Here is a 6,186-nt window from a genome sequence, read left to right as displayed (position 1 = left end):
CTTGGCATTGTGCATGGTGATCTTAGGCTTGTTTGAGGCTGCTAGGTCATGGAAACCCATTTCATGAAGTTCTTGTGCTGACGTTTCTTGCAGAGGTAGTTTGGAACGCGGTAGTGAGTGTTGCAACCGTGGACAGACAATTTTTAAGAGCTAAGCGCCTTAGCACTCTGCAGTCCCGTTCTGTGTGCTTGTGTGGCCTACCATTTTGCAGCTGAGCCATTGTTGCTCCTAGACGTTTCCACTTCACAATAACAGCACTTAGAGTTGACCGGGGCAGCTCTAGCAGGGCAGTGATTTGACGAACTGACTTGTTGGAAAGGTGGCATCCTATGACGGTGCCACGTTTAAAGTCACTGAGCTCTTCAATACGGGCCACTCTACTGACAATGTTTGTCTATGGAGATTGCATGGCTGTGTGCTCGATTGTATACACCTGTCAGCAACGGGTGTGCGTGAAATAGCCAAATCCACTAATTTTAAGGGGTGTTCACATAGTTTTGTATATATAATGTGTGTGAGACTATTCCATACCTCTCAGACTCAGTATGTTCTCCAGACTAGCTCATTCAGCCTGGCTCTACTGGTTCTCTCTCCGGCACCGGGCCAGCCTGTGTTCCTGGCACTGTGCTCCGTCTCCCTGTGGAGAGGCCAGCTCCCTGGCTGCCAAGGCCCACTCGCCCAGCTCCATCCCAGCCGCGAGGACTGCTGGGCAGCCTCCTCCAGACGTCCCTGGACCTCGGCGGCCTGTGTTCGTGCCTGGGTGACCTCGTCCTTCAGCTCACTGGAGAAACAGACGGGAAGAGGTTTTTAATGACATTTATAATCAAGATAAGCGCTCCATATCAATTTACTCAGCTGTCATTAGCAATTCATTTTAGCCTTGGGTCGTGTTCACTAGAAACCGAACGTAAGACAACAGACCAAGACAGTTGCCTGACGACTCATCCTGAATTTAATTCTGCCGTTGTATCGATCTCTCCATACATTCAATCTGAGTCTGCCATCGTAGAAGTTGAAGTGAGGGCCTTTGTACAAAACCAAGTCATCAGCGATTGGATCGTCTCTAACCAATCAGAGTATCAATGATGTAGTTCCGAAACGCTGCTTTACCCACGTGTTCAGGCTCTGGCCCAACCCACGTGTTCAGGTTCTGGCCCAACCCACGTGTTCAGGCTCTGGCCCAACCCACGTGTTCAGGCTCTGGCCCAACCCACGTGTTCAGGTTCTGGCCCAAAAAAGCTGCTGTCAGTGTTTCCCCCCTAGTTTCCTATGCTCACAAGAACTATATTGAAATGTATTACAGGCTGTAACCAATGTTATAAAATGGTATGACATTATAGAACTAGTGTTGCACGGTATACCGTTACCACGGTAATATCACGGTACCAAAACGTCATGATCCTAAAATGTTAGAATACCGTTTCATATGATACTACCAACGATCTTAAGAACCAGCTGGCGCCCATTATAAAATGCTTATGAAGTCAGTTACATTTTTTAAGCAACAGCAACTAATCTTGGAGGCGCCAGTCCAATAATTTCCAGTTCACTTCATGCGCATATCACATGTGGCAGCTGTGATCAGCTTCTTTTTCTTTCTGCTCGATTTTGTGCACATTTTATATCATCTCATAAGTCGCTCTGGATAAGAGCGTCTGCTAAATGACGTAAATGTAAAGTAAAATCTCATAAAACCATGTCGTGATCCATTTTAAACTGATCCTGGGTCGCCAGTTATTGGTTGGATAACAAACAACGGTGTTCAGTCATGTTACCTAGTTAGCTAACAACCTGGTAACTTGACAGTAGGTCAAGGCACATCTGATTGGCCCAGGAAAAAAATAAAGGGCTCTGCTAATCATGAGATGTGCTTCAAAGGTAGGATTCATGTAGGCCTAATGTAAGCCTAAACTATATAAACAAATCTATCTTTCTGGTGCTCCTTAAATTCTGTTTGGTGCCAAATGTTTTTAAAGTTGGGAAATGTTGGTATCGTGACAAAACTAAATAGAATAATACAACATTTTCAGAATTTCAGGGCAAAGGTGTGTGTAGAAGTTCAGGGCTTTATGGTTATGTGAGAAGATGCTTAGTTACAAGATGCTTAGTTACCGGAGTTCTTTGGCTTGGGCCTCTACATCGGCCTCCAAGCCCAGGATCTGTTATCTCGTGACAGTCACACTGGAGGTCTTAGCCCCTACTGTGGAGCCCAGGAGACAGACCTGAGGGAAGGAAGAGCAGAGAAACAGAGACCATTTAGTATCCCCACCTAGTGAACGTCAACGATCTTCACATTCATAGTTGTTCTCACTAAGTACCTTGGTCTTGGAGCTGCTCAGTTCAATCTGGGCCACCTCCAGGTCCCTAATGAGCTGTCTGTTCTCCAGGGAGTCGTTCTCTTGACGCAGGTAACCCAGCTTCTTCCTGAGGAGGGGGCAACCTCCATCTCCACGGCCCTGGATGAGATAGACTGAGGTGAAAAACTGGGATACATTTAAGAGATGCCATCAGCGACAAAATGGCAATGCATATAAGACATATACAAACACACAGAAGCAATGAACGCCTAAATAAATCACACACAAACCCAACACACACACAAACATCTAAGAAACACTCATCTCACACATAATGGCTGGTTATACGATGTACCGGCAGGATAGAACAGCGGCGTCTGGTAAGACAAGAGGCGGCAGTCTATGTATTTTTGTAAACAGCAGCTGGTGCACGAAATCTAAGGAAGTCTCGAGCCATTTCTCGCCTGAGGTAGAGTTTCTCATGATAAGCTGTAGACCACACTACCTGCCAAGAGAGTTTTCATCTGTATTCTTTGTAGCTGTTTACATACCACCACAGTCAGAGGCAGGCACCAAGATAGCATTGAATGAGCTGTATTCCGCCATAAGCAAACAAGAAAACACTCACCCAGAGGCGGCGCTCCTAGAAGCTGGGGACTTTAATTCAGGGAAACTTAAATCAGTTTTACCCAATTTCTATCAACATGTTAAATGTGCAACCAGAGGGAAAAGAACTCTGGACCACCTATATTCCAGACACAGAGACACATACAAAGCACTCCCTCACCCTCCAATTGGCAAATCTGACTATAATTCTATCCTCCTGATTCCTGCTTACAAGCAAAAATTAAAGCAGGAAGCACCAGTGACTAGATCAATAAAAAAGTGGTCAGATTAAGCAGATGCTAAGCTAAAGGACTTTTGCTTGCACAGACTGGAATATGTTCTGGGATTCCTCCAATGGTATTGAGGAGTACACCATATCTGTCATTGGCTTCATCAATAAGTGCATTGATGACGTAGTCCCCACAGTGATCGTACGTACATACCCCAACCAAAAACCATGGATTACAGGCAGCATCCGCACTGAGCTAAAGGCTAGAGCTGCCGCTTTCAAGGAGCGGGAATCTAACCCAGAAGCTTATAAGAAATCCCGCTATACCATCAAACAAGCAAAGCGTCAATACAGGAATAAGATCGAGTCGTACTACACCGGCTCTGATACTCGTCGGATGTGGCAGGGCCTGCAAACCCTTACGGACTACAAAGGGAAGCACAGCCGAGAGCTGCCCAGTGACACGAGCCAACCGGACGAGCTAAACTATTTCTATGCTCGCTTTGAGGCAAATAATACTGAAACATGCATGAGAGCACCAGCTGTACCGGAAGACTGTGTGATCATGCCCTCCGCAGCCGATGTGAATAAGACCTTTAGAAAGGTCAACATTCACAAGACCGCAGGGCCAGACGGATTACCAGAATGTGTACTGCGAGCATGCGCTGACCAACTAGCAATTGTCTTCACTGACATTTTCAACCTCTCCCTGTCCGAGTCTGTAATACCAACATGTTTTAAGCAGACCACCATAGTGCCTGTGCCCAAGAACACTAAGGTAGCCTGCCTAAATGACTACCGACCCGTAGCACTCACGTCTGTAGCCATGAAGTGCTTTGAAAGGCTGGTCATGGCTCACATCAACACCATCATCCCAGAAACCCTAGACCCAGTTAATTTGCATAATGCCCTAACAGATTCACAGATGATGCCGTCTCTATTGCACCTATGTGAGAATGCTATTCATTGACTACAGCTCAGCGTTCAACCATAGTGCCCTCAAAGCTCATCAATAAGCTAAGGACCCTGGGACTAAACACCTCCCTCTGCAACTGGATCCTGGACTTCCTGATGGGCCAACCCCCGGTGGTAAGGGTAGGTAACAACACATCTGCCATGCTGATCCTCAACACAGGGGCCCCTCAGGGGTGCGTGCTCAGCCCCCTCCTGTACTCCCTGTTCACTCGTGACTGCACGGCCAGGCCCGACTCCAACACCATCATAAAATTTGACGATGACACAACAGTGGTAGGCCTGATCACCTACAACACCGAGACAGCCTATAGGGAGGAGGTCAGAGACCTGGCCGTGTGGTGCTAGGACAAGAACCTCTCCCTCAAAGTGATCAAGACTAAGGAGATGATTGTGGACTAGAGGAAAAAGAGGACAGAGCACGCCCCTATTCTCATTGACCGGGGCTGCAGTGGAGCAGGTTGAGAGCTTCAAGTTCCTTGGTGTCCACATCACCAACAAACTAACATGGTCCAAGCACACCATAACAGTCGTGAAGCGAGCACAACAAAACCTATTCCCCCTCAGGAGACTGAAAAGATTTGGCATGGGTCCTCAGATCATCAAAATGTTCTACAGCTGCACCATCGAGAGCATTCTGACTGGTTGCATCACTGCCTGGTATGGCAACTGCTCGGCCTCCGACCGCAAGGCACTACAGAGGGTAGTGCGAACGGCCTAGTACATCACTGGGGCCAAGCTTCCTGCCATCCAGGACCACTATACCAGGTGGTGTCAGAGGAAGGCCCTGAAAATTGTCAAAGACTCCAGACACCCTAGTCATAGACTGTTCTCTCTGCTACCACACGGCAAGCGGTACCGGAATGCCAAGTCTAGGTTTAAGAGGCTTCTAAACAGTTTCTACCCCCAAGCCATAAGACTCCTGAACATCTAGTCAAATGGCGACCCAGACTATTCACATTGCCCCCCCCCGGGGCCAACTCTCTGTTGTCATCTATGCATAGTCACTTTAATTAACTCTACCTAAATGTACATACTACCTCAACTAACCGGTGCCCCCGCACATTGACTCTGTACCGGCACCCCCCTGTATATATTGTTATTTTTTACTGATATTCTTTAATTAGTTTTTACTTTTATCTCTTATTCTGATCCGTATTTTTTGAAACTGCAATGTCGGTTAGGGGCTCGTAAGTAAGCATTTCACTGTAAGGTCTACACCTGTTGTATTCGGCGCATGTGACTAATACAATTTGATTTGATGTTATACAAACAGACAAAGTCATGGACAAGATACACACTAGTGCACAAATGACCACACACATTCACGAAGATATACAGTTACAGACACTGTCCACCATAAAAACTGGATGGTTCTCTCCATTGACTTATACAATATAACTATTGGTTATCTCTCTCACCCTGGACTCAGTACTAGGTAGGCTGAGGGTTCTCTCCAGAATTGGGTTGCCAGGTGGGGCTGTTCCCCAATGCTCGAAAGTTTGGGAACCCCTGCTCAAAGGTCAGACGACCTGGCAACCCACATGTTGTACTCTGCTCAGACCACTCACTGTGACTCATGTCCTGATTGACTAGGAGGATGTGGAAGAGACATGTCAAAGTGAGGGCCACACATGTTGGACTTTCAGAGGACCGAACCGTCTGTTAATTTTTGTCAATTAGGCTAGCTATGTGGGTGATGAAATTGCATTTTCCTGGCTTTGGCCAACCTGACCTGCACCAGTAAACATGTCGATTGACAATTATAAGCTAAGTTAGCGTTACCATAATTTGTTCTCCCAAACTTTTCAAACGTATCTCCGTCGATCACAATTGATTCCTTAAAGTGGCCACATCTAGAAGATCCTCATCGTTGTTAAACATTGGTGGCTATTATTTTACACACGCTAGCTAGCTAACGTTAGCCTGCTTACATCAATCAACAGGTTGCTAGGGTTTATGTTAATTAGCTAACTGAAGCTATAGCAACTGTGATACTCTGGAAAATACATGGTGCTCTTTTTTACAGCTTGACAGTTCCCTGATTCGCTCACTTCCAAATTAAAAACAACACAACTACAC

This window comes from Salmo salar, chromosome 03 (genome assembly GCF_965601325.2).
Source record: "Salmo salar chromosome 03, fSalSal1, whole genome shotgun sequence".
Classification (NCBI taxonomy): Eukaryota; Metazoa; Chordata; class Actinopteri; order Salmoniformes; family Salmonidae; genus Salmo; species Salmo salar.
The sequence above is the reverse complement of the archived record's forward strand: the minus strand, read 5'-3'. Positions refer to the sequence as shown.